This window comes from Manacus candei, unplaced genomic scaffold (assembly GCF_025592945.1).
Source record: "Manacus candei isolate 608988 ecotype Guabito, Panama unplaced genomic scaffold, ASM2559294v1 h1tg000017l, whole genome shotgun sequence".
NCBI classification, from domain to species: Eukaryota; Metazoa; Chordata; class Aves; order Passeriformes; family Pipridae; genus Manacus; species Manacus candei.
The window spans coordinates 11,988,640-12,016,324 of record NW_026138065.1 but is presented as its reverse complement, the minus strand read 5'-3'; the positions used below and the strand labels follow the sequence as shown (position 1 = coordinate 12,016,324).

Sequence of the window (27,685 nt, the reverse complement as noted above, 5' to 3'; positions counted from 1 at the left end):
AACATCAATTCCAGAGTGCCAGAATGACCTCCTAAGCAAGAAAGAAAAGGGAATAGGTCAAGTGTTTCACATCATCTTGATGGTACTGTGGAGGATGAACAAAAGAAAAAATAAGGAGCAGAAGGGAGCTCTCTGAGTGGAAATATAAGACAGTTTTTTACTTGAAGGGGGTGTGGGAGGGAGATAGAAATGAACAGCAGGAAATGAAAAGCAACAACAGCAATAAATAAAATAAATAAATAAATAAAAAAACCTAAAGAAGGGGCTTCTGGAGTGGAGACAGAAGCAGAGAGCTGGTAGAGGATGTGCTTGTGGCTCACTCCTGAGCAGTATGTCAACCCCAGCCAGTCATGGTCTGGAAATCAGAGGGACAAGTGATTGTTATGGACAGCAGTACACAATACAAAGCCAAACACAAGCCAGAAGCTTGTTCCTTCCTTCTGCAAAAGCTAGGGTAATAAAATCAGCAGATGCTGCCTCACTTGTAGTCAGGCAAGGACATCAGACAGAATTGCCACGTCTGCACCCAGCTGGGAGCATTGCAGCCTTCCAGCGTGCACCCAGCAATTTTTCCACTGCTTTATGGCATGGGTTTCACTGACAGTATTTCACAGATTGTTCTGGGGATGAGTCTGTAACCTTGCTTGATGGAAAATTTTCCCTGTATTTGTCTGATAGGAGGTTTTACTACTTGTATTATTTGATTTTCAGTAAAGGCTATTTTTGACAAAAATGTTACAGTTTCATAAATTTATATGCTATCTCATAAACATCATAAAATGCCTTTTTGACAAATCTAATAAACATAACAAAATGCCTTTTCAATAAAATTGCTGAAATTTTGCCAGGCTGCACAATAAACTTGCATTTTAGCATGGTTAGCATCTGGGTTTAAAGAAGAAGTGCAAAACCACCTACACCTTTGAACCATGATTTTCTGAAGTTTGTTTGTCCTACCATGTCCAAAGACCCTGTGCTTTTACCAGTCGTTGAGACTCAGGACTAGTTAAGCTGTGGGGCAAAAAATACAGTAGGTTCACATTTCACAGGAGCAGATATTGCTCGGTAGCCTCCAGCTTTGTCATATCTTCATCAGCCTTTCAAATATATATTTCATATGCATTCCACATTGGTAGAATGGAGCAGGTCTTACAGAAGCGCCCAGGAAAAAATTTCATGAGCTGGGGAAGCTGATGAACAGATTGTTTTCTTAGAGCAGGAAGGAGTCACAATGCCCTTGTTGTCAAAGCGTTGTTGGGAGCAAGAAGAGCTACTCTTGGAGAGAGAGAGAGAGAGTGTGTGTGTGTGTGTGTGTGTGTGTGTGTGTGTGTGTGTGTGTGTGTGTGTTTATGTCCTCATACTAGGTAGTTACAGTTACCAGTTGGTAGTAGCCGGAGTGGTGAACTTCTAGTGTAATGATGTAGTGACATCCATGGCCGCAAGAAGAAAGGAAAAAAAACCCTGGGATACGTGTCCAGAGTTGCAGAGCCCTATTTAGAAAAACCTGCTACAGCCTTGTGGTGCTGCAGGGACACTAAGGAGAAAGCTGGAATAGTGGACATGGTGTGCTTGGAGCAGTTACACTGGAAAGGGTTGAAAGAATAAGGTGTGAAAAAATGCCCCAGCAAACCTACTTCTGGAACCAAGTCTATGTGGATGCAGTGCATCAAGGTGGACTTCTTTCTCCTGTTCTCATCAAGTCCTTCATGATTAAAGACAAATCCTTGTCAGAGAGGACTAATTTATTTGATTTAACTAAAACCAGAGCAGAACTGTTAAATACACTAACACTCCTCTGAACTGCTGAGCTCCATGTGCAAACAAACCCAAATGCAAGAAACACATGCCAGGAATAAATCCACCTCAGGAGGGGATCCAAGTTGGGTCAGCGCTCTACTCCTCTTCCTGCTCTCATCTCTACTCCCCAGAAACAAAATTCAGAGCTGATGCCTAGAGCTGCAGCACATGACCCCCAAGTGAAGGCACTGCCTTGCTTCTGTGCCTGACCCAGTGCAAGCTGCATTGCCACATTGAGGGAAATACTGCTGAAGGAGTGCTGGGGAGAGCTGCCAGGAGCTTCTGCCAGATGGCTTCAGAAGACACAGATTCTCAGTCATGTCTTTCCCTAGATGCACTGCTTACATGCACACCTTTCCTGACACTCTGTATATGCACATCTTCCCTTGTTCATTTGCCTCTCCATTGGGAAAGGACTGCAAGACACCCATAATTACCTCAGTTTCTGCTGCCTGCTTGTGAGTCAAGCATCCTGTTTACTTAATTTGCTATCATCCCATTCTCCCTCTTATCCAAGAAGTGGAGGAAGGTGATAGAGAGATGGGAAAATCGGGAGAGAGGAACACTGCCAGATAAACAAGGCAGTGGAAACACAGTCCAAAGGGGGATGGGCAATGTTTGGATGATTTCTACCTCTTTTCCCCTCTTGGTTCATGTATGAATTTCATGGCCTTATTTTTAAGCTGTAGTATCTTCAGCAACTTCTAGAGTTTCCAAAAGAAACAGAAGACTACCAATGTGACAATTCTGCAGAGGCAGGATCCTATGGAGGCTGAAGGATGCACTCTTAACTTCTCTGTGTGATGCAAGCACTTGTCTGGGCCAATTTCCCCTGCAGATGCTCTGCCTACCATGACATGGATGAGGAAAGTTTGACAGTAGCACCCCAGAGCCATGGAATGCTGTTAGTAGCGCTGTACTTTTCATTGCTAGGAAATTTCCATTTTCTTCAACTGGTATGATGAATTTGGTGTAGCCTATCAATGGTAAGACAAGTGTCACCCCTGAGCTTGCTGAGCTGTGCTCTCTTCTAGTGAAACCAGTGAGTCCTCTCTAACTTGTGTCTTCCCTAAGTATTATATTCCTGGTGCTAGGTGTCTTCCACAAATACTTGCAAAATGGTCATGGAAATAATTTTAAGCTATCTCTTGCTCTGACAGATGAATTGCCAAGTGTGAAATGCCCCTCCACTTGCGGTGTTTATTAAGATCCTTCTGGAAATGCTATGCATCTTCCAATGGGCTTTAGGTTGGCAGCTGATAGATGAACATAAATGTGAACTCCTGCTTGCAGAACTAAAGATAAACAGCAGGAGACAATAAAGTACATCTCAGTCCCACAAATGAAGTGACATCCTTAAGAATTCTTTTCTGCTTTCTCCAATTTCATGGAATGTGTTTAATTACTTTCCATTACAAATGAAACTTAAATTAGAAAAATGTGATCAGAAATCTTCCCTTCATTGCACATCTGTATTAGCTTTATGATGTCACAAATGTCAGAATGAAACAGTTATATTCTTCTCTTTATTGGCTAAAATTTGTCCGTGGTTGTAAATTCATGGAACTCAATTAGATTACAACAGATAGCAATCTGATCCTCTTTGTTTAGTTTTGAGGTGAAAAGATTTACTAATGGCTCTAATTCCCTTATTTCCAGAGTTAGTTAACAAATTCAACTAAATGATATTCTGCCTTCAGTATCATGAGAGCTATTACCAAAAGTGGAGGTAAAGGAGGGTCAAAACCTACACAGAAGATTTTCCTCTCTGTATTAGATATTCATGGCATAATCTGAGAATGCAACATGAAAAAAATACTCAGCTTTTGTCTGGCCTTCATCTGACCTAAATTCTCTCTTAGGCTGGGTCTCTCTGTATGCTTCATCCAATTTCATATTCTGTAGGTCAGGCCATTCATCCATTGTTTTAAGATTTACGACCCACCTCATGCCTCACATGTATAGCATAAGCAGTGAGATTTGGCTGATTTTTACCTGCAAAGTGTGGCTTTACTCTGACAACCTTTTACGTTCATTCATGGCTTCAGCTGGATGAGTTTCCTGGGTGGTCAGTGGGTGATATGGTTGTCCAGAGTTTCAAACTGAGCTGCATAGGCTCCAGGAAAGAGTTTCACAGCAGTGGGAAGCAGAACAGGCTGCAAGCACTGGTTATGAACATATCGTTAATTAATAAGCTTATATGCAGCAAAGGAGTCAAAGCATTCCACCAAAACCCTTGGAATGAAAAGTATTACAGAAATGTAAGATGTTACTGCAATTGACTAAATTAATCTGGCTCACTACCATATGGGAAGGCATTGTTTAGAATGACAATGCAGGTTTGTTTAATCTGGAAAAGTCATGCCTGTTCTGGAGCTTTTATGGGGATTCTGGGGAGGTGATGAGTAAAGCTGACTCTAGTAATTTGTAGTTTCCTTCTCCAAATGAAATGGACTCAAGATATATGATTATATCAGTGTAAGTCTGCAGTATCACAACTGAATATGTTACAATAGTCTATACTACTGTAAAACTGCTGAAGTTTCAATGAATTCCATGGATTTATTCCAGATTTACTGTCACTAGGAAAAGAATCTGTTCTAATTGTTATTCACTAACCCATATAGTCAAAAGTCCTCTTTGTCCATGGGAATCTGCATTTATAGGTACAGCTGTACTACAAAGCTAGCTATACAAATGTTAACACTTCATCACCGGAGTAAATGTGAAAGATGAGCATTATTAAGCCAGAGTGCTCCAGAACACTGGTTCTGGAAGATGTCACTATAATAGACTGCATCCCTTGGCCAATTATGTCTCTTTTGACCTAGATCTCATGCATCCAGAAAAACACTTCTTTGGAGTTCAGCTTGGATCTGCTTTTCCCCGCAGCCAGTCTTTAATTGAGCAAAGTTTCCTGAGCTCATTTCAATGAATATCGAGTGGATATGTCAGCGAGTTTGTTTCTGAGCCCTCAGAGATCTCATTTGCTCTGGCATCTGTAGTCTCCATCAATTTTACTGTGTCTAGCCTGGAACATATTCGTACCCATCCTTTCACCTGTTTGTACATAAATGGAGGGCAATGGCTGAAGAATGAACAAAATTCCAGGAGAAACACTTTATATTCTCTTTATCTGTTTCCTATTTTCATGTCCCCTATTTAATCATGATTCATCTCTTTCTCTGGAAGGAGCTTGGAAAAAGGCTGGGTTAAAACTGAGCTAGAACCTCAGAAAATTGGGCATCACTAAATGCTTTGTTTGTTCCTCTACATATAACACTGCTGAACAGATAGTGCTGACACCAAGGAAAAATAAGCAAGAAACTGACCCAGAAAGACTGGAGCAATGTGGCCAGCAGTGACTTCCAACACTGTTATGGAGTCCAGATCAATCCCAGAAAAGCATCTCCTTTATTAGTTTCTAGGTATATGCCATTTTCTGTTATTTGTGTTACTGGTGATTATTATCCTTAAGTTCTTTTCAGGCAAAAATGAAGGGGAAAAAGGAGAATAATAGAATAGGAAGACAGAAATGGCCTCAGTGAAACATAAGCTGTCTCTTTAAGCAGCTTCAAACCTATGCCTAGAATAGCTGGCCTTTCCAGGCTTTTCTCTCAGGCTTCACATTTTCTGCACTTCCTCATGCCCATACGTCCAAGGGAAGTGTTTCACATAAGAAAGGAGTTTCTCAAAATGGACAAGGAAGCCCCAGGAGGTTTTTTAATTCAAACACCCAAAAGTGTAACTGTGCCCTAAAGGAATGAGACAAACTTTGGAAGTTTCTGAACACAGTCTCTTTCTCACCGGGTGCCCTGTACTGGGAGGGACTCTTTCTGCCATGTACCTTTTTCCATCTATCTGAAGAAGAAACCTACAGGAGACATCACCTGCCTGCAAACTCCTCAGATCATTAACTAGGTGGATCTGTGCATTTTCATCCTGTAATAGCTTGCCGCTTTGTTGTTTCTTTACTCCATGCTCATAGGTGATGTCAAAAATGTCATCCCTTATGAAAGCTAGAAGGAAAGGACAATGTCAGTGTGTGATATGTAGGGACTGTGACAGGGAGAGAGACCATAGATATAGGTCTGGTGTCACTAATAATACATGAGGGAGGTCTCTGGAGAGAAAGGCAGAACTTAAAGGATTCTGGACAAGTAGAATTCAGTCCTCATTTGGGGGTTAATTATACCATTTGGCCCAATATATCCTGATGTTTCACCTTCTTTCATATATTAGACCATTTCAAATGTTTAACCTTGAAATGACAGAGCTGCTGTGGCTGTTCTTGCATGGCCCTGCCTAATAAATTTAGACTTGGGTGGGTCAGCTTGAAGAATCTGGCTCCAAGTCTTGCAGGGATGCTGGTTTTATTGCCAGAGGAACTTCTCCAGTTAAGGTACAGACTGAAGAAAATCAGTAGTGACTCTGATAGCATAAATTTTAAGCTATTCTGGTTCTTGATTCAATATTACCTTAAACTCTCATTCTCTCAGCCACCGATGCCTTCGTTGGGAGTGCCGATTCTGAGCACTGCACCTGAGATATGTAGCACTCTACATTTCATGTAACAATTAGACATTTGGGGGTAGTGTCACTGTGTAAGAGAAATTCTAGTATGACCCCTGCCAGCCAGACCCACTTCCTATGCATCACATGGGGACAGCTGCTGGAGAGAACACAAAGATAATAGAACAGTGTCTTTTTTTCTCCTTCTCTTGAGAGGATACTCCAAGAACTCAAGCAATTCAGTCATAGTCTAAGTGCTGTACAGATATTGGTAACTAATTTGTATTCTATGCTACTCTGATAAAGCAAACAAGTAATTTTGTTTATACAATGAAGGCTCTTTCTCTACCTGGATATATTAAATTAAAGTTTGGGCCAAGATCATTCAATGTTCTTTAAATTAGAGTGAAAATATGGATGTCACATTTGTGATTGAATTGGTACATGAAATTTTGTGATTGTGTTTATGTCAGTGGGATTATATTAAAGTACTGCATTTATTTTTACACTGTATCAGGTGTCACAAAGAGTGGAACTCTGGCACACAGTTGTCAAGAGTCAGCCAGATTGTTTTGGGTTTTGCTGCAATAGCAGTGGGACTCCTGCAGGACAGCCAGCACGATCCCTGGCATCCTGGTACACCCTTGAGCAAGCTGATACTGAACAGTCCTGCTCCACTTGAGTGTTGGTGCTTTCCTGGTTACCACTTTTTACCTCTCCAGTACTCTTGCCTCCCACCAGTATTTCTAGTTCACTGTGCACACCCCTAGCAGGGCTCAGCCCTGAACTAAAGCTCGTTCTTGAGAGCTTCCTGGCATTTTTCCTGGAATTCTACAGGAGTCTGGGAGTGAAAAACACCTATTTCATAGAGCTGAAAAGGCAGAGGGCAGTGTTCAGCCTTTCTCTTGCTACACCAAATTCGGCTCCACCAGGCACAACTTTGCTTAAGGTCTTTCATTTTATTCAGTGAGAACCAAGCTTCAGCAATTGTATCCTGTTGAAATCAATGTCAGGGATTCAAAGGCAGCTCTAACATTTGGCATCTGAGCAGGAACTCCCCTATTTACATGGGTAAGGCACTGGGCAGCATCCAGCTTAGAGCTCTGCTTGCTGCACAACAAAGAAACATGGGTTTGTTTAGCTTTCAGTAGCCTTGGAGCAAGACGCTTATCACCAGATGCAGCTCCCGTTACATAGCGCTAGCCTTGGAGAAGGCTCTCAACAAATCATGGGGTTCTTGTTTGCGAGGCCTCTACTGGCTTTATATCTCTGTGCTGTGCTGAGAGATATTGCATGGGAGGAATAACAACTGCTCTGATGGCATTTGCTGGGATCCCCTTGACGGTTGAGCAGGCAAGCTGGTGCTCCCAGTGGGCTGGCCTGTGTTTCTTTGATTAAATCTACTGGAAGGTAAGGGCTGAGAGCAATAAAAGAGGAGGGTGGGGTTTTTTATATTGTACGTGGGATGGGCCACGAGTACAAAACACAGGTTTTGCTATTTGTTGTAGCCTCACCTTTGGGGTTACAGTGTCATTCCTTGTATCTTCACATGGTTCCTGTATCAGTTAGGAAGTCACTCCCTCAATCCCCACTTGTAGGTGAAAACGGCAAAGATTAAATTTCACATGCCCTGTGTTCAGCCTGACGGCTGCCTCCTCTGGGGCAGAGCGACTGTCACACACTGATACTGCTCAGTGAAAGCCCTTTATGGCTCTGATCCTTGCAGTACCCCAGGCTTGCTTGCTTCAAGTTTAATTTGATTGTGTCAGCACCAGACACAGATGAGCTTTTAAAGTCAGGGCTCTGGCATGAGGAGCTCACCCCACCGCCACTTCTCTGCTAAATCCATCTAAACCACATTTGCTCACAGTGTGCTTTGAAACAAAACCATTGTAACCACATATTTATTCCTTTTTACATCTCCATGGCTTTGCTTCTTAGGAACTCAGCATGTTTTGTTTGAATTATAAGATGTTTTTAATACTCTGTTTGTATTGTGTTCTGAAGCATTTCTATTGTTGTTCTGCAGTGCCCCAAGTGTTCTGGCTGCAAATTGCTGTAAGTACAACTGGATTATTACTTTGCTTAGGTAAACATCAGAAAATAGCTTTAGAATCATAGAATCATTCAGATTGGAAAAGATCTTTGCAATTAATGAGTACCTAACTGCCACATCTACATGACTTTTAAATACTTTCATGGATGGTTACTCCAGTGCATCCCTGGAGAGCCTGTTCCAGGGCTTGACAGCCCTCCCAGTGAAAAATTTTTTTTCATATACAACCTAAACCTCCCCTGGTGCAACTTGAGGCCATTTGCTCTCATCCTTGTTACCTGGGAAATGGGACCAATCCCCATCTTGATACAATCTCCCTTCAGGTAGCTGTAGAGAGTGATAAGGTCTCCTTGAGCCTCCTCTTCTCCAGGCTAAACAACCCTAGCTCCTTCAGCTGCTTCTTATAAGACTTGTGCTCCAGACCCTTTCCTAGCTTCCGTGCTCTTTGGACACAATCCAGTGTCTTTCATGTGGTGAGGGTCCCAAAACTGAGCACAGTGCTTAAGGTGGGGCATCACCAATACTGAGTTATTGACAAATGCATTGGAGTAAGCCCTGTCTGTATGTACAAGAACCCATGCCAGAGTTCACATAAATAATCAGCAGGTAAATACACATTCATACATATACAACAAAATCGTATTCATGAACTTGAATGTCCAGTAGATGTCAAGGAATCGTGCTGAAAAGATCACCTCAAATTTCACTGCCTTCGAGGATCTGAGGTTAAGTTTGAATGCAAATCTGAGCTCATTCATTGCATCTCCTGATTTCTATAACAGCTTTTCTTTTTTTTTTTTTGTGATTACTTTTGTGCAGCTGCCTCAAACCATGAAAATATTTCTCATTTCTGGCTTGCATAGCCTGTACCCACAACAGGAAAATCCTGTTAAGCCAAGTGAGTTTTCTGTCCTTGTGAGAGAAAGTCTGGGGAGAAATGTTCATTAGCTTGTGGCAGCAATTATTCAGAAAGCGAACCAAGTCATGTTGTGAGGCACCTTGGGCACTCTCTCATTTACTTTCTTCCTTCTGAATATCTATCCCTGTGAGGCAGGAACAGCAAACAGCAGCTAAGTCACAGTGGGCCATGCATGTAGATGCACAAGGAAAGACACCAAAAGCGTGTTCCTTCCAGGCCAAAAGAACAAGCAGACTTGCTGAAGAAAATGCAAGACTCTTTTACTGTACTGGTGGTTGCTCATGCAATTAAAATGATACTGGCACAGAAAAAACCAGGTGCCTGAAGCCTTTACCTTTCCACAAGCAGATGCTGGCAGAAGCTTTTTCGTTCGGTGGGGAAGTAGAAGAGGAGGGAAGAAAGCCAGATTTTAATTCAACTTAATTTCTTTTCTCCTGGCCCGTGGCTTTTGAGATGGATTTTTTTTCAGGTACACATTATTTGGCTTATTTTCTCTGAAATCCTTGAGCTGTTTCTCTCTCCAATTTGGCTAGGAATAAAGCAAGGAGTTGAGGCGATCAGTAGCAAAAGGAGTGTAGTTTATTTTAGGTTGCTAGGCCTTGCTCTTTGCTTTTATTTTGCCTTGTCTTGATTATTTTTATATATGGTTGTGCCTGCAGAAATTCAATAGGAATTAAAGATACCTTCCAAGGAGCTCAGCATTGTCCTTTACTGAATTTTCTGGGACCCTGATGTGCAGGAAAGGAGAAAATCCTGTTCTATAGCCTTGTTCCAAAGGCTGGATGATGGACAACAAATATGAAGATTACATTACTGTGTCTTGACTAAGAGTCTCTTGTTTACCAAATTACTGAAGAATTTTTAGTATCTTAATTGCTATATGTAGAAAATAAAGTTGTATTATTACCATCTCCTCAAGAGTCCCAGATCACTCCCATCTTTTGGGGCTTTTTTCTAAGCACCTTCAGCATCCTCTTCATTCCCTTACATCTGCTATACTTTGTGTCCTGTCTTAGTTGGCACAATTGTTCTCCATTTGCAGGACCCAGTTCTGCTCAGGCTTGGAAGTGCAAGTCTAGCACCTTCCTTTCTTTTTGTAAACCCAGCTCCACAGCGGATTTCCCTGGATTTTCCCATCTGGCAGACCTCTGATCTCATCTGGGACACTTCATCCCACATTAGAGAATTTTCTTCAGTCCCTCATTAAACAGTGTGTCCTACTTGCCTAACTGGTTAGTCATGGAGTTTGTGCCTTAATGCTCTTTTTGTGGCCATGTTTCAGTCACACTTGGCCACACAGTGAGATCTCCCAGTGCTCTATTGCTCTGCAACACTCCACCTAGGGAGATAGAAAGGGATAAGGACTGGCCCTCAGGGACAGCTCTTGTCCAGTTTTTGGTTGCTGAAATGGCTTCAACTTTGGATGTCAGCAGTGGTAGAGGTTAAGTTAATCATCATCCCAAATTTTTCACCATAGCAACAACAGTCCAAATCCAATCAAAATTATAGTTTTCTTTTATAATTTATTTTCTTTGCACATTTTTAGCTCTGGTTATCCTCACTACAAGTCTCTGTGGAGTCACATCTCTCTTTGCCTTTTAACAATGTGTAAGTCCATGACTACAAGCACCCCTCTCCAAACATCTCTTTGTAGCTCAACACCTGTGGGCTGGAGCTGAGGATTCATCAGCAAATAGATAGTAGAGCTAAAAATTACCTCAAGGAAGATCTGAACTAAATCTTTCAAAGCTCTGAGATCACAGTGCTTTAATTAGCTAGCAGACAGCTAAGCACTCTGGGCCCTTGAAACAACACCCTGCAACCAGGTGCTCCTATGGGCTGAGAGTCTTACTGTAGCAGAAACTTGGAAGATTTTCATCTATTATCTCTCTTGCAAACTTTGCCATTGCTTTTGAATGTAATGTAGCAACAGTACAGCATAAAATAAAATAAAAAAAAAGAAAAGATAAAAAGAACCCCTCTCAGACTCCAGAGAAGAATAGCTCCTGCCATTTCCCTTTTGTATCCACTGCTGAGGTATTTGAAAAGAGCAGGAGATAAGTAACCTCATGACTACTACAGATTAACAGGCTCTGAGGTACCAAACACGATTGCTGCTGCTGAGAGTATAATGGCTATTGAAATTCACATTTATACAGACATTTCCATGGTGGCACTGCAAAAAGCAGGATGTATAGAAGGCTACAGACCATAAATGCTGAGGCCATGCAAAATAAGACGAGGAGCAAAATCCCTGTCATTGGGAAGCAGCAGAACACTGACCAGTTCCTACTGTGTAGGAGACCCTCTGCAACTTCAGATTACAGATCTTTCTCAGAGACAAAGGATACACTCAAGTTTGGAAAATTACTGTCAAAGGCTTTCTACAGGGGAGGGAACATGAGGCCCTGACCTGCAACGCTGAGTGACGAACTGCCATGAAGCGTTGGCTGTCCTGACAGGCTCTCCAAGGCAGATCACAGGCACTGAGGGACTTCTACCAGGTGATCCAGGGAAGCTGTGGAGGGCAAAGGTACAACAGAGTTCTTGGGTTCTCTTGCAGCCTTTATTTTTGCTTATGGTGTGTTTTGCAGAGCTCATTGAACAGGGATGGGGCTTCATGGAGGAGGTGCTATGGCTGCTCACATTGCAGAGGCATGTTGTGTGGTTGTCCTTGACACATGGGTTACAATGTGCCTTGTCATCTTTTTCTGAGGTGTGTATCAGAAAGTGCAAGCAGGGTTTGCTGCTGTTTAAAGCAAGAATGATTTTTGCTTTCCTCGCTTTAGCACTGGAATATGAGAGTCTCAAAATCAGCTCCATTGGGGTTGCACCAGGACAGTGACACTGATAATTCTAATCCATGATCTGTGATGCAACCTGTGAAGCATTCTGCACATGAGTGAATTCAGCTTTCCCAATCTCCTCAGTTATAAGTCAGTAGTATTGCTCCCATGCTATGGCTGGGGAAATGGATGTACTGAGAAGAAAAGTGCTTTTTCCAGTGGCACCCAGAATACCAAGGACAGACTTGGGAAAACAACATAGATGTCCTTTCTCCAAGTCTCCAGGTCTAATGCATACACATGTAATTTGTCAGTAAAGACACAAGTCAGTTCTTTTTGCCTTTCCTCATACTGTACAATGTCTATACCCACAGCCTCTGAACACCTTCCAAGCATTTGCAGTGTTATCCTTCCAGCGTGCCTGTAAAAGAAATACTAGAGTGCCTCCTTTTACACATAAGGAATAGCAATTCAGGGGGTTAAGGCATGTTTCATGCTTTTGGTTTGAAGAATTCGGAGATTATGTAGAAAGTTGAACTGGTAATAAGTAACGGTTGCATAAGTTCCGGAAGAAAGCACTGTAATAACCTGTGATTTGATATTCAGTTGTAAAAATCTTAATACCTCCTCTGTCAAGAGAGTGGGGGTAAGCTCTCAACCAAACTTTCATGTATGCAACGCTCTGGGGAGCAGAATTTGCACATAGTTGTTAGATCTCACTTATATCCACACATTTCTCTCCAGCTGTTCCTGTTACTGAGTAGAAAGTTGGAATGTTGATTTTCATCTCTCATGTATTTTTGATTAACTGATCCCCAAGAAAAAGAGTGATTAAAAACCACATCAGCAGGTTCCAAAGGATATGTCCCAGACAGATCTGTTCTTCTTCCTCTCTCCCATCCTGCAGCTTTCCCTCCTCTAAGTACAGGGAGATTTCAGAACAATGGTGAGCGACTCCAACTTATGTGATGGTTTGTGTTAAATCTATCCCATCAGAAAAATGAGTAGTCTACACTGCATGGGGTGCTCGGTGCTCTAATAGTAGGGGGTGTAAGTCATGACTGAGCAGCATTGGCAGAGTTGTGTGGTGGTGGCACTGGAATACTAATGTGACCTGGAGGTCAGAAGTGAAGAAGCTGGTAGATTTTGGTGTGTGACAGATTTTGACACGCAATACCTTTGTCAAAGTGGTATGTCCAAACTCCATTGGAGCCATCAACACTGACAGCAAAATCATTGTGTCAGAGGAGACAGAGTTTCTAAAATTCAGTATCAAACAATTAAAGACTAAAAATAACTCCACAGCTGTGTCTATTCCTCTCTCTAAGTAAATGTTTACTTTCTTTGTATCTATTTTAGTGGCACTGGTCAAGTCAGCAGAACTGAATGAGTTACTGCTTTAGTCCCCTGGGTCACACAGGGCACATGGACATGATGCAAGAAGCACATAACTTATTTTTACTGGAGGGCAAATGTGGAAATCCACAGGTCTACAAATGGAAGAAGCCAGTCTCATAACAGTTAAGGCCAACAGGCTGTATTATTAAGGTCAGATCTAGTGTGCCATGTTGAAGGTAATTATTCCACTGCTTATAATTTCAGTACATTTGAATCTGAATATAAAATGAGGCAATTTTCTTCCTGAGGATAAGAGAAATGTGTGCCTTTGCAGAACATGAGACACAATCACTCTCAGACTGGCCAGCTTTATTTCTTCCTGATGAGGCTCTAACTCCCCAGGGAATAAGCTGAAAACGGCATTTTCAACGGAGAGGGCAAGATACAAAGAAGAAAGTTTTTCTTCTGCTCTCAGGAGTGTTTTGCTTGGATGGTGGCCTGTTGCTAAGTGGCCCTATGGGAATGATTCTCAAAAGGATCATAGTTCTGTGGTCCGGGGATTTCATTCCCTTTAGACTTCTTTCATCTCTTCATTCAAATCCTACCGCTGAGATTGACCCTGTAAGCTATTAGTTGCCCTCAGCTACCATTCTTCCCATTTTAAATGCAAGGCTGATAGGAACATTAAAAAAACAACGCTCTTCAGACCTGGCAAATTTTGTCATTAGGTAAGTGCAAAATAGTCTTTTTTTTTTCCCCTCTTTGCTTTGTGGAGTGAATGGGATTGGATTCTTTGTTGCCTTGCAGTTTACACTGAAATGTATGCTTGTGCCAAACGCCTATAACATGCTGCCAAATCCAAAGAGTAGCATTTTGTATGTTCTTTGTTCAGGCATGAATGCCTTGTGCAAGGTGCAAAGCAAGACTATCTTAGATGTTACAATAGTCCCAATCACAGAATGTTACTAGTAAATGCTAAAACATGGTAGCACATTTCCTTGGTTCTTCTGTCTCTTATCTGAAGACAGGATTGCTGAGACTGAGCACAGTCCTCACCCTTCAAAATTGTCATGAATTTAGAAAGCTACTAGATATAAAATTGCCTTGATTGCTTGCAACTTGCAAACAAAATTTAATTTTTCAGCATCTGAGCCCATATAGGAATTATAACATTGCCAGTTTGCACCCTCAATAATTTTCAAGTGTCCTAGGATCACCTATAACTGCAGCACAGAATGGACAACAAAGGATTCGGTATGCACTCACAATTAAAAGACTTGTTACCTCTGATCCATTTCATACTTCAAATGGAATGAAAGATCTTTTATTATACAGAGAATCCTGCGCATTTTTTTCCCCAAATGGTATATAGTCCTGTAAAGCATTCTGGGTGATGGCAGTGCTGTCAGGAGTGCACTCTCCCTTAAGGATTACTCTCAAAGTGAGTGCTCTCTGTTATAGCAGTGTAGGGGCTGAGGCTCAGGTTATTAAGAAGACAGATGTTCTTGGGGGATGAGAGGAGGTAATAGTTGTGGAAGAACCCTGAAGGGAGAGTATTTCCTGCTTCTACAAGTGAGGTTATCTTCCTCTGATGTCCCTAGAAGGGCATGTATACACTGTCTGCCAGTCCAAATCTGTAGGTCTTGACTGCCCAGCTTCTTGAGTTGTATGGTGTTGTGGGCTATTATCCTGTGTAATCTATGTGTTCACAACATTTAGGAAGAAAGACTCTATCTGTGAAAAGACATGGCTGATGCTTAAGAGTCTCTAGTCATTTTTTCAGATGAATCATGGCCATCTGTGGTTACCCCAGGCAGTGCTGGACGTAACTGTTAGGGAGGTTGCATTCTGGTGTTTCTCATTGTCCTTTCAGCTCCTAACAGCAGAGACAGAGAGACACCTGTTCTGTGGGAAGGGGAAATAAAGGGAGTTATGCTCCTTCTTGGAAAACAGAAGCTTTATAATTGAGTTTGTCCAAACAAGAGCAAAGCCTGAATTTGACATCTGTTTCTTAGGTTTATGGCCTGAAAGGGACCCCATCTTTACCTCTAAGCTCCTGTATTAACTTCAGGGCCACTTCTTCATCTGATCCACTGTGGAGACAGGTTCTAACTAGGCTCTGAGAAATGGAGAGACTGAAGTGAGATGGTTTAAAATCTGATCTCAGGGTATAGAGAAACTCCCTCAGCAAAAATTGCTGGACTGGGATCCTGTGATTTCTGTAAGCACGTGGTGTTGAATTACTCCTAAACACACGAATAAGTATGGGATTCACTGAGAGCATCAATATCTACCACAGAAGCCTGCAGTGCTTGGCTCAGTTTGTAGAATCCCAGGAGATCAGTTGGCATTTAATTCTGATCACTGCAGAAAAGTGAGGCTGAGCTGCAACAGTGACTGACTTAGCTGATTTGTGTGAAAATGTTATTAGAATGGGAAAATGTCTCTCCTAATGGATTTTGCGTTGCCATTTAAAAATCTCATGTAAATGATGCACATAGGATTTGGAGTGGGGGGAACCATCAGAGATAATAATAAACTATTAATACGAACTAGTCAAGCTTCACTTAGAGGGATTAAGACTCAGTCATGTCTCATTTAGAAGTGTAGTATTAAGCCGTCCTTCAAATATGACAAGGTTTGTGTTATCCCTGAGTTGTTTCCAAATGAGGAGGGAAATCTCAATTAATTTGAACTATTGCCTGTTGTCAGTCCTTCCTCCATGGATTTGGGAGTCCAGCCTGATGCCATAACCTACAGCAGCAACAATGGACGTAGGTTTAACATTGCCAAGGAAGTAATAAGTACCAAAAAGTGGTGCTGAGCGTAGGAAGAGTTGTCTGAGGAAGGGGTACTAAGAGGAGTGGGGAACACGCTGCCCCATTGTCTGGGAGTCATAAATGTTGCCATAGAAAAGGAATTTCAAACAGTAGATTATTTTACCCACAGGAAAACAGCTGCCTCTGTGCAGAGCAGCTATCAAATTGTCTGTATTTCAAAATTCTGGCTTCTACACCTTCTCTGGTGATTCTGTCCCTTAACTTGGTGGATTCTACTATTACAAGCTCTTTTTTTTCAAGATACCTCACATCAGGTATCCATCTGAGCAGCTGAATCAGGGAACTCACCTGTAATGTATTTGAAATGTATGTTATGTGTGAGCCCTCACTATGTTGCACCTGGATTCTCTGATTTAGCTTAGCATCATACAGACATGCTGTTCTATTTATGCACCATTTACATTGTTCTTCTTCAACTCTGCTGTATATAATCTTCAAATATGTACAGAAAGTTACTTTGTCCTCCTTAGATGTCACTTAACAAAATTCAGCAGCAGCAGCTGCGGCCACGTGGTGCGATATCTCCATTGTTGTCACTAATCCAAATGTTGTGGCTTTTAGAGATTTGCTGCATTAGCAGGATGGGATCTGACCATCCTTCTCTTGTACAAAGAAATTTACCATCTAAACTCAAGATACTTCCACTCATTAACAATATGGTAAAATCAAACATTTAAGGGATTCATTTAATCAACTTGCTATCAACATTTGTGATTTCAAATGATTTTGCTGGGATTGTGCTTGCTTAGGATGTCTCTTCAACTTGTGCAACACATCTATCTGAAATGTCTCTCACGTTAAGAGATGTAGGCTCAAACTGCTTCTTTCTCCACAAATGTATCCTTAGTTTTGATTTCTTTAGTCCTTTGCTGTGATGTTTGCGATGATGTTTGCAGTGATGTTTGTGATGTTTGTCCCTTATTTTGGGACTTTGTTGTCATTGTCTCCACCATGTTTTTCTGAGGGGAGTTGGAGGCCAGAGTTCCCGTAAGCACATGTGCACACAAAAATTTTGAAAAAAGAAAAAATTTCATCCCTTACATTTTACTGAGAATTTTAGCTGGTGTGTGACTTTTTTTTTAATACATTGAATTTTGTAATAGAATCTGCCTTTGAAAACCAGTGTTAGCAATTAATAAGGCACAGCATCTAGAGATCAAGAAGCATATTCATTCATCTAGAAATCTATACAAATCCAGCACAGTTTCTGATACAGAATTTTTCCAAAAAACAGCTTGTGAATGAATTGTAGATCACTTGAATTAATTAACAGGTTTTCAGAGACAATTTCCAACGGTGAATTAATGTCAAAAAAAAATCTCAAATCATTGAACAGACACTTCATAAGGAATAAATAGACTATAAGCTTACCTTCATTCAAGAAGTTATTTATATTAAAAAACTTGCTCAACTCCACTGAGATGGAGCAGTTCACCCTTTTGATTCTAGCCCCACGCACTCATGTACACACATACACTCTCACTCTCTCTCTGTTTGGACAATTTAACTCTTGCAACATCTTGTTATTAGCCATAATCATTAGTGCCACAGTCATTTTGCTGTTCCAGTTCCTCCTCTCTCATCTTTCCTGGCTCTGCTTGTGCACTACAGTGATTCCTCTGTGTCTTGTAGAATTAATTTTAAACATGGAGACTTACGTGCTTCAGTCTTTAGATGGCACCAAAACTGAATGCACTAATTAGGGAAGCTTTATGATTTCTATTATTTTCCAGTCACAGATAGGCCTGCTTTTTAGAGCGTGTAAATGTTGTGATTTGGAAAGGCTTTCTGCGACTTCTACATATGCTATCTGTAGTGCTAGGTCTTATGTTGATTGAAGGGCACCATCTAAACAGAAGCAATTGCACCAGCAGCTTTGAAGTGCACACTGTGTTGGCAAAAATCATACTGAATTGAACTGCAAGAATTTGACTAAACAATATAATCAAACTCTTGAAATATACAACTAAATGGCAAGGTTGTCTGATGTTGGTAGTGGTCCTTTCAATTCCTTCCTGTTCAAGTATATGAAGCAGTCAAATATTTTCCTTTCATCTCAGGGCATTATTATCTTTAAGGAGTTTGTGTATGTACCAACTTCAATTTGTCTAGGTGGTATTGACTGAAAGAAAGCAATGCATGAAATTGAATTTCTAAAGAACCAGTGCAAAATGATAAGAAATTAAAATAGATGGAGACATTAAGTGCTCCCCAAGGGCAATAACACTGGTACTTAATGGGCAGAGATGTACAAGAGACAAATCTAGAAGCTATTTACTATATAAATCCTTACAGACAGACTTCTGATAACTGGAGCTGTGGTGGAGGAAGGTCTGAAATTGTTGCTTTCTTTCAGCCCTAATGCTGGGGTGATCATCATCTACCACAGCTGATCCCTTCTGGCCCTCAACTTACCCCATATCCCAATGCCTCTTGCTAAACTGCTTGCTGCTTTAAGAGCAGCTGTTAAAGCACTGTCAGAAGACCAGAGTCCTGGAAAGCTGAATGACTCTAAGAAAAATTATTCAGGTTCATTTTTCTTGAATTTAAATCGAATTACATACATTAACTCTTATTTATTTACTTACATTGCACCTCCAAGAAGAGCACTTCTGTGGCTAATGAGCAAGTGACCCAGAAGATTTGCATTATACAAGTGTGAACTTTAATGCTAAATACTAAAATCTCAGGCTTGGTTGGTTCTAGACTTACTCAAGCAAAGAAAAACTCCAGTGTGTGCAAGCATGTTTTACTGTCTATTCACTCTGTATGGACAAACTAATGGTTTCAGCTAGCTCAAAAGAATGAATCACTTTTTTTTTTAAATATTCTAAGTACACATTTAGTAACAACCAACAAGTAGAGGAGAGGCAACCCAACCAGTCTGCTTAGTATTGGCCTGAGCCAATAGCCAAAATTTGATTTAATTAGAGAAGCAGCAAGTTTTTCATTATCTTAGGTGTTACTAATTTGACAAATAAGCCATGTGTATCGCAGCTTCTTAGAAACATCTCAGCTTTCCCTGAGCATTCAAAGGTCTGCTCCAACCTATGCCCCTCTCTTTTCCTTCCATGAGAAAGATCTGAGGAACCACTATCATCACAAGAGCCAGCAAATATTGGCAAGGTTTTTGAAGTGAGGGACTCAGCCAGGAGCTCACCCAGGACTCACAGGGAACCTAACCTCTGTTAACTGCACTCAAACTAGCAGGTGACTAGTTTGAAGGGTTCTGTCCCTCTCCTTTGCCTGACTGCTCACATAAGCATTGCCACTCACAGTGAGATCTCTTTCAGCGGTGGCTCAGCACTTAGGGCATAATTTTAATGCATCAGCTTCGGCACTGGAGCTAACATAACCTGGTTTGTTTTTCCTCTGACCTGGACTGCTCACTGCCGCTCGTTTTGGAATGTGTGCCCTCTGCTGACTGCCTCCTTGACTGTACTACGGACCTGGATCACTGGGTAAGATCCTGAAAAAGATTTTGGAACAGAAGGAAGGAAGTTTGCTGTGGCCATGTTATCTGGCAAAGCAAGCATGTAAGACTAATGTAAGACTACTCCCTGTAAGACTAATAAAAACATAGGTAGCATAATGAGGGATAAGGGAATCCTTAAACCCCCCTGGTTTTGAAGTGCAGTGTGGCTAACCCTCTGATGACGGGTGCTCTGGGAAGTGCTTGGGCTCCGAACAGCAACTCTTTGAGGCAAATTTTTACAGTCCTTATTTTATCCTCTTTGCTCACGAAATGACTGTACAGGCTAAGTTATGCTTCCCTAGGAGCTAGCATCCTTGATGTGTTTTCAGTTTAACAAAAGCTTGAAACACCAATTTACCAGCTCCTCTTGTGGGCCTTAACATTTTCTTGTGTAGATGCTGAGCCCCAGGCAAATACTGGCCATATTCAGCCCCAATTTCCATGTTTTGCCTTGAAAGGATACCTAAGATAAGATACCAGACATAAACCTCTTTATCTGGTTGCTGTATTAGCCTACAAGTTGTGCAGTCAAGCAAGGGAACAAGTCTCCAGAGCAGCTGTGGTGCCACCATCTCAAAAATTTTCAAAATTTCTGAACAAGATCCTCAGTAACCTGACCTACTTTTGAAGCTGACTTTGAGCTTATGCTTGATGTTTTTGTGCTTAGTTTTACATGGACTCCTAAAATCCCTTCCAACCTGAATTATTTTAGGTCTCAGAACTCTTTTGTGTTGTTTGGATTTGTTATCTCCTTTAAATTCTTTGTTGTCTGGTCTCCCTTAAAAAACGTACTCCCTTAAATATAATCTCCTCTGTCTTGGAAAAAAAAAAAAGAGAGGATCTGCAGAAAAACACAGATGACCCAAGTGGAAATTTTAGTGGTACCATTACATCAGAGGAGGGCTTTAATTAGTAGGCCTGAAGTAAAGATAATCAATTCTGCCTGTATCTGTTACAGACACATGAGAGGGATGCTAAACAGATGGAGACCATCATTTGTTAAAGTGAAAGGTGTCTTCTCTAACCTTGCAAAGATCTCTATTACAACACTTCGATTCCCTTGTTGAGCAGCTCAGCAGGGCAATAACTGTGAGGGGAAGGAAGAAAGAAAAGAAAGATTCAAAGCAGAACTTGGGGAAGTAAAAAACTATCATACCTAAAATGTGGCTTTTAACTTTTACCTTGCTGGGGGGTTCTTTCTCAGAAACTGCACCGATTTACCTTGGCCTGTAAAAAGCAACTTCATTCCTTGTAAATTTACCCAGGAAAAAAGGTTCTGTGCCTTGCTCTCTTGCTGAAAGTTTGGACACAGGAAGAAGGAGGCAGGGCTCCAGATATACTTCCCATTGGAAAGACGACTCCTTTCCAGTGATGCAATATGGTCACAGAGGCTGCACAATGTGACTCTGTATCTGTGTCGCCTCAGAAAAAGCTTCCATTACAGAGATGAAAGTGCTGTGGAGTAGGGCTTCACCTGTCGTCACTGTCACCAGCCTCTCTGGAATAGCCTGTCCTCTTTTCAACAGACATAACAAGGAGACTTTGGTGGGGCCAAGCACTCCCATGTTCACAGATGCTCATTGCAGGGGGGAACAGCCTGAAAGACGTGCAGGAATTCCCACATCTGGTTTAGGAAATAAAAATTGGGAACACTAGGGACAAAAGTAATTAGGGACAAAATGGTGTAAGGTTGTAATCCTACCATCTTGTATTATGAGGTATTTATGATCCTGTGTTTTCTAAGTATGCCTTGCTGTTGGATCTCTTGGAGAGTGGGAAAAGTCTCAAAGATACAAAAGAAAATAGCAATGTGATAAGAAGAAAACAAAGGAGAAAGGCAACAACTATAAGAAAGAAGGGATCCAATTTTGTAAGTGTCTAAGGGACTTAAGAGATCAAATCTCTGGTAAATTTAATTAAGTGCCTCACTTGAGGCACTTCTAATAATTTACACAATTTACCAGGAAAAAACCAAATTATAAAAAGCTTGGCACCAGTTATGCTGGAGGCAAAACAAACCTTACTCATTAGGTCTCTCACTACTCTGTATATCCTAAGTTGGGTGGTGGATCCCCAGGGAATTTCCCCTTGAACACATCCTTTCTTAGCAGTCAGAGAGCAACTAATGTGTGAGAGTGCCTAGAAGGAGTCACTGTTTTTGAGTGACAGCATGTAAACTGTACAGTCTCCTGTAGAAAGGCTGTCTGCTGGTATTTCAGTGCTCTGATAGGGATTCTGTTTCCCCTGTAGTCTGGCCTCTCCTTGTCTGTTTGTTTTGTTATCGTTTGTATGGAGATCATCAGATCCAAGTACATTTGACATATGGAGATAAGTCAGGAAAGGAAACAACATATGGCAGACAATTCATATCCATCAAGATCTGTCATAAACCCATTTTTAGCAATAGAAGAAGAAGAGCAGAAAAAGACAGCAGGTCTGAATTTAAAATAAGCATGCTGCTCTAACAAACAGGAGGGCCTAGGGCTTGCTTTGCTAAATGAGACCATTGGTTCTCCAAAGCCAGCACCTGCTGCTGCTCCAACAGCGGGTTAAAATCCTCTGCAGTGCATTGGCCAATTCCTTATTGACTATCATGACTGATTAATGACTAATCTCAAAGCCTTGAATGAAGACACCTGCACTGGCTGTCTAGCCTGTTGAATCACTGCCTTGGGATACTCCTGGTCTAATCCAGCTGTTCAGCCCACATTTATGGGGAAGAGGGAGAAGGGGAACATCATATTGTACAGGTGCTAACGGGTGAGTGGGCCCAGAGACCCCAGTGTGCAATACATGGCTCTGTCCTCAGTGTCTTTTCTGCCCTGTAGCAACATCACATAATTGATAGGATAGATGAAACAGTCCATGTCCATACTAGGAGGGCACTAGCATTGTCTGTTGGAAAGGTGGGCAGGACTGAATTCAGGCTGAATTCAAATCATCTACAAAGGTGCTCTGGATATGTAATCCTGGGTCTCAGGAATGTGCTAGGCTTCAGGATATTCCTGGGACTGGCTGCCTCAAGTAAGGTGTAGCTGTATACCAGAAACATGGTATTTGATTTCTTTAATAAAAAAGAAGAAAAAGCTGGTCCTTCATTTTACCTGAATTGAACTTTTGGCTGGAGAGGAGTATTTTGAAGGGTTGTATCTGCTCTAGACATGGCTGTATTTGGATTACTTGGATATACTGGGAAGTTTTAAAGGAATGAGGGTGCTTTCCAAGACAGAAAAATACTGTGTGTGTCACTAATCTATGTAACTTAGTTAGTAACCAATTGAATTTTTTCTGTAAAATTTAGTGGCCATTTTTCTCTAGGGGAAACCTGGCCTTTTACCAAAGAAAGTGGCCTTTTATGTTTACATGGTTTCTTTTTTATAACCCTGTAGAAGAGTCTTGCAAGATAGAAATGTTGTTTTGAGGATAAGCAAAGCTCTGCAAGGGAGTGTTTACATTGCCCAATCTAACAGAAGTCTCACAGGCTCAGGCCCTCCTGTGCCAAGAGGAAGGAGCAGCCTCAGGCACCTTCTCTTGAATCCAAAAGCTGAAAAACAGAGGAGAAATAGCCACTGTGCAGATATACACTTTGAAGGAGGATCTTCTCCCAGTCTTTTTTCCTCATATTCTTTTACATAAGTTCCAGTAGGGCCAACCTCCTGTCTCTTCTGCCAATTATCTTCTCATCTGTTATTTTCTCTGCTCCAGGAGCAGAGTAGTTGAGCTGTAATGGTGGAGTTTGCTGGTACTACATTTCTGGAAGTAAGCTTGGCCAAGTGTGTCTCCCACTTCCTGCCTGGGTGAGCAGGAAGGATAAAGCCTTTGTCTGGTCTAAAGGACATCGAAGCCCAGCCCTGCCCAGAGCATCACCACAGTGTCACAATAAGGAGGTGTTGTTGAGCATAGCAATCCTTTACAGTTGCCAGCTCAGAGGGTTTAAAATGCAAAATGGCATTTCAGTGTTTAAGAATAGCAAGTAATTTGATGGCTGTAATAGAAAAGCTTCCAATAGAAAAGCAATGTGTTCCAGAGCTGCATAACACTGCTGATAAAATTGCCTTTGGATTCCTTGTCTAATATTCCAGCCTTTCTCTCGCTCAGCAAAACACAATAGCTTGCACTAATCCTCCCTGGGAGGGCAGCTAACAGCACATTTACTAGACACTTCAAACATTTGATCATATTTCTCCGGAGTATATTTAATATCTGTTAATGTCAGCAGCCCCAGCCTGATCAAAATACCTGCATTGCTGGGAAAAAAATGTTTAATATAAAAGATGACACGGGTAAGCAATCACTTACTGATGTCTTTTGGAAATGGATAGGTGACTATCTAGGCTCCCCCTACTCCACTTCTGCCTCCCCGTCCCCCACCCTGATCTGTTACCACCCTGCTGCTGTGTGCTCCTCTGAATGCATTAGAATGGTTATTCTGAGTATACAGGAGATGCCAGGAATAGTTTCAGGTTTCCTGCCTCATCAAACCAAATTCAATCTGTAAAAAATTAATACACCCAGAAGGAACAGTTAAAAGCATCTCCAATCAATTACTGTTAAAATGGGGGCTAGAAGGCTGATTTGTTAAATGAAACCCAATCCAGCTCAGAGCTCAAGAGGATACTGAGACAGCAGTACAGCAACGAGTCAGGCTGTGGTGCTTCAGAGGAGGATAGCAAAGAAGGTATGGGTTGAAGCAACGAATGTATCACTCTCAGCTGCACACTGCTTCAGGCTTGGGGACTCTCAAAATCACACCCTGTTTTGGGCAGGCCAAGGAAGTCTCAGCAGAGCAGTCTTCTTCCCAGACTTCCCACAAGGCAGGAGGCGGCACAGGTGGCCGTTTGCAATGGCCATTTCCATCTTCTGTCTTTTCTTCCAGTGCAACTGGAGTGAGAATAAAGGATGCAGCCAGCAGCCTTGAGAGATCTGCACACTTACAACAGCCCCATGTCTACTGCACTGCTCATTCCAGCAGTTCAGAAGACAAGTTGGTACATCATCCACATGAATTTGCCTTTAAAAATCGTAAGTCAAAAATAGATAGATGAAAGTTGTTTGTGTTTTTTTTCTTGATATCTGAACATTGTTGACATTCAGTGTTATTTGTGATGGAAGCTGAGACTCTCATATCATCTCTTGACTTCAGGGCCTGGAGCTTCAAGCTGCAGTTTTAAAGGTTGAATAAGTTTCAAGAACTGCCAACAAAGATCCTTGTGGTGTAATTAAACAGAAATTTCAGTAATTTACACACAGTGGGTTCAATCGGTAACTCTTGACTGTCTCTTGGCTGGTGTGCCAGTCTTCATAAAACTGAATTCTATTTTTTTTCCCTCAAGTGCTGTCTGCTTGTTTCCAAGCTGTAGAAAATTTCCAAATCATGTCTGAAGTTATATTTGAATGAAACCTTTTCAAGAATATTTTCTTGCTACTTGGTGCCTTAAAAATAAATAAATAAACACACAAACAATTAGGTACACAACCAGCTGAATCCCATTGTCACTACTTTGCCTCTGATTAATGTAGGTCACACTTTTCTTCCTTCCAGCTATTAAGTATTTAGATCCATTTATACTTTAATCCAGTGTCTTTTTCCTGGTCCTTTGTTGCTGTGTTACATCCTCACAGTCAGAGAGCATTGAACTAAGTGGTAGAAAAATGGGAAGAGGGAGTTAAGGCAGTAATCCGGCTTTGAAATAAAAAATTGGCCTGAGGTGAGTGCTTGAATCTAAAGAGCTTACTGAAGGCAGAAGGGGAAAAATAATATGGCAGGAGAAACTGAGGCAATACGACCTGAGCCAAGATTAGTACTTATCTAGATGGGGTACTTGAATTCAATCCTCATGAGAAAGGGTTAATTAAACTGCATTTCCTTGAGTGTTGACTGAGTCGGGACTAGGAGTGATAGGATTTTTAGGGTTTTTAGGTAAGAGAGTAGTTCAGCTGGTGCTGGAGCTATGCTGCTTGGTGGGCTGCTGAGTTCAGTGAGGGCTTCATGCAGCCATGGGGAGGAAGCAGAGAGGCCCAGAGCTGCTGAGATGGGAAGGGTTCATATTGTGCTCCTCACCTTTCCCTATATCCCTTTGTTCAGGCAGAGGAGCACTGCACCTGAGAAATATGTTCACTTTGCTCACAAATCTTTGCCTGTGAGATTCAGAGTGTGTTCTGGGCTTGATCTGTTCCAAAAACTGTATTTCCCTTGGAGCTGGGAAGGAAATTTTTTAGACAGCAGCAACAACTGTGCTCATAGTGAGGAAACGTGTCTGCCTGTTAGCTATCTATCACTTTTTCTATACTCTTCTCTATCTTAAACAGTAGCAGCAACCTCCCTTTTGGTTAAATTAGAGGAAACAGGCTGGAGAGAGCTCAAGTAAAGCCAGCTGAGATATTCTTGTGTTCAGTAAAACAAGTTTACACAGAAATACAATTATTGGTCTCCTCTGTCAATAACTGGACATGCTGACTCCATAATGCCCTAGTTCACACCTCTAGTTCTTTGCTGCTTGAAAGTCAAACCGATTTCCTAATGAAATATTGAAAATAAAGTACCTATTTTATGGAGACTTTTTGGACTCCATGCATTCTGTGTCACAACAGGTATAAACTGGGTTTTGCTGAAAAGAGAGCACTGTTATTTCATTTTTCCAGGTCTGAGCAAGAGGAATGATGTTTCTGCAGTCAGATATAGGAGACTGCATTGTGCCCTACACTAAGATACAGTAACACATAGTGTGGTGCAGCTTTAATTTTAATTCAAAATAAATATTTCCATAACCTACAAAATTCCCCTAATATACTTATCTGGGAGAACACAAAGATTAAAGAAATCCTGCTAATTCCTTTATCTTTCAGATACAGGGCTGAAAACAAAGACATCCAAACCTTGAGCCATTTAGAAGAGGAAGAAGCCAAAATCTGTGCCAGAGGTTTGACTGCTGGGTTTACTCATGGCTTCAGGTAAGCTTCTTTCCCTGGGTTGTTTAGCATTTCAGAGGCCCTCTGTGTTCCTCAAGGAGAGCTGTGGATTACAGACATAAAACCTTGCATAGCTTGCAGCCAAGGCAGAGCAGGGGGAGTACAAACAAGCTAATCCAGGGTGCCTTCCTATCCAGCCGCCTGCCTCTGACCCTGGCCAGCACTCCATGCTTCAGAGGAAGATGTAAGAACCTCACAGCAGGCAGATGCAGGATAATCAATCCTTTCAACCTTTTTCTCAAGCCCCATTAGATCTCATCCTGATCCTGAAATAGTTAGAGGTTGGATTAAGTCTTGAAGAATGGCATTTAATACACTCTAAAAATTGTTGTTATCATTAACTCCCATGACTCTGGAAACTAATGTTATCCTTAGACAAATACATTTTCATTTTGAATCACCCTGTGTCCTTGGTCCACTATAGCAATGAGTACATAGGCTTAAACACCTGTTTGCAAGAAGCATTTAATATTTCTTTCTATCTGTGGTGATTTTACTGTGATTTTTTTCACTGCCTATCTTTTTTCTTGATATTATGAAGTTAGGAGTAGGGATAAAGTGGGTATGCTCTAAAGATTACACATTCCTTCCTCACATTATTGTACAAAAGGTCTCAGGGGATGAATTCTTTCAACAGCTTAAGCATTAGTTTGGCAGCCTGCTTCCAGCCCCATTAAAAAATACAGATACCCTAAACACAAGCCCTAATCCATACCTTAGTCCAAATTGCTGACCTTGGCTAACTTTTGTTTCAGCTTTCCCAGGCATGGTTAGGATAAGTAGGATCTTATAGGAGAGCTATTTTTGCAGAACATCTATCCTTTGGCAGCCCCTGTCCTGCCCTACTCAAGTTGGAGTAGTAGTTTTTGTCCCTCTCCTAACCCTAACCCTAACCCTAACCCTTCCACTCATCCTTTTTGTCAGGGCAGCCTTAACCAAGACCCTCAGATATCCTGGAAGTGGAAGAGTTTTCAGTCCAGAACATTTGCAGCT

At 41.5% G+C, this 27,685-nt stretch overlaps 1 long non-coding RNA gene across 1 annotated transcript in view; it reads left to right on the top strand.

The window, feature by feature from the left end:
* The first annotated feature begins 7,502 nt into the window (after nt 1–7,502).
* LOC127469308 (uncharacterized) overlaps nt 7,503–27,685 on the top strand; it is a 36,217-nt gene continuing 16,034 nt past the window's right edge. The window contains exons 1-2 of the long non-coding RNA XR_007903928.1: nt 7,503–7,719; nt 26,570–26,674. This is a non-coding gene — a long non-coding RNA (uncharacterized LOC127469308). The remainder of the gene's footprint in view (nt 7,720–26,569; nt 26,675–27,685) is intronic.